The sequence below is a fragment of the Mandrillus leucophaeus genome, unplaced genomic scaffold, assembly GCF_000951045.1.
Source record: "Mandrillus leucophaeus isolate KB7577 unplaced genomic scaffold, Mleu.le_1.0 Scaffold1330, whole genome shotgun sequence".
Taxonomy (NCBI): Eukaryota; Metazoa; Chordata; class Mammalia; order Primates; family Cercopithecidae; genus Mandrillus; species Mandrillus leucophaeus.
In genome coordinates, this window is record NW_012101289.1 from 136,466 (window position 1) to 138,091 (window position 1,626).

General features: G+C 44.0%; 1 pseudogene; it reads right to left on the reverse strand.

The window, feature by feature from the left end:
• Positions 1-1,304, reverse strand: part of LOC105534325 — a 14,454-nt pseudogene extending 13,150 nt beyond the window's left edge.
• Between the last annotated feature and the right edge of the window lie 322 nt (positions 1,305-1,626).

Consider the following 1,626-nt stretch of genomic DNA (forward strand, 5'->3'; position numbering starts at 1 on the left):
TACATTGCTGCAACACTCAGAGCAGGAAAATGAATCTCATCTGAGGGCAGGGGAGCGTCCCCACTGTGAGTGCCAAGGGGCACAGGGATCTTCCCCGGTGTCGGGAATGGTCTACATGATGGACAAGTTACCTGTTAACTTCACTGAAACAGACAACACCCAGGATTGCACAATTAAATCATATCTCAGTAATTGTTTAAGTTAGCACATAAAAGAGTTTAAAAAATACTTGGATATGAGACAAGTTTAGTTTTACTGTTTTCAGTTATTCTTCGTGTGTGAGTGTGATATTTCCGATCTCAGAGCACCACCAGGTCATGTGAGCCTCCAAGGCCATACCTGGATCTCTGCAGTAATGGCTGCGTGTAAGGCTGACTCCAACCCTTCAGCAGCCACCAAGCTGGTGCGGTGTATCACATCTGTAATCCCAGCACTTTGGGAGGCCAAGGCAGGTAGATCACTGGAGCTCAGGAGTTCAAGACCAGCCTGGGCAACATAGTGAAACCTTATGTCTAAGAAAGAAAAAAAAAAGTTTAAGAAAAAAAAAGTAAAAATCATCAGTGTAATATACCATACTAACACACTAAAGAAGGAAAACTGCAGGACCATTTCATTTGAGACGATTAAAAGCATTTAACAAATTTTTACATCCATTCAGGATTTTTTAAAGCTTCTAAAAGGGGGAATTAAAGAAACTGCCTTAATCTGGGAATAAGGCATCTATATAAACACCCGCAGCCAACATCACAGTTGATGGTGAAAGACTGAACTGCCCTCCCCTACAGTCAGGAGCAAGGCAGGGCGCCCACTGTCACCTCTCCTACTCAGCTTCACACCGCAAGTCCTGGCCAGGGCAACCAGGCCGGGAAAAGACATAAAAGGCAGGCAGATTGGAAAGGAAGAAATGGAACTGCCCCTCTATACAGATAGTATAATTGTTCATGAAGAAAACCCAAGGAAACGACTATGAAGCTCATAATAAACGAGTTTAGCACAACTGCGGGACGTAAGAACAACAAACAAAACTCAGTGGCATTTTCTATATACTGGTAATGAACAACTGGAAACCAAAATCCTCCTAAACACCAAATCAAGCTCTGTATTCCATACCTGGGCAGGCCCACAGGCAATTCCCACTGTGTGTTTGGTGTCCAGTCCCGGCAATGCTGCAGGTTCTGGCTTGGTCACGCGCAAGGTGTCAAAGTGCTGGCACTGGTCGTTGCTCCCCGGGCTGTGGACCTCGCTGTCCTCAGGCAGAGCCAGGCAGTGGGTGGAGCCGGCAGCCACATCAATCACCTTCTTCCCTACAAGGAAAGAGGGATGCAGATGCAGCTTCAAGCCTAGGACTTCTGCTGCAAGAAAGATAGGTATTTCCACTTGGCCATTCAGGTCAGAAAGCTTTTAATATTAACTTCTTGAGGATAATCTGTTGCTTTAATATTAAGCACGATTCATTTGCTTTGGGTGTGTTATTAGAACTCCTGTATTTTGTTAGCTACAATTTGTTAGGACACACAGTCTACAAAGATCATAATGCTGGGATATGAAAACGATCTGTTCTTTTTTCTCCTCCTTATTCAGATTTTCATTCAGAGAGAAACAAGGTGCTTTTAATTAACTATTAGA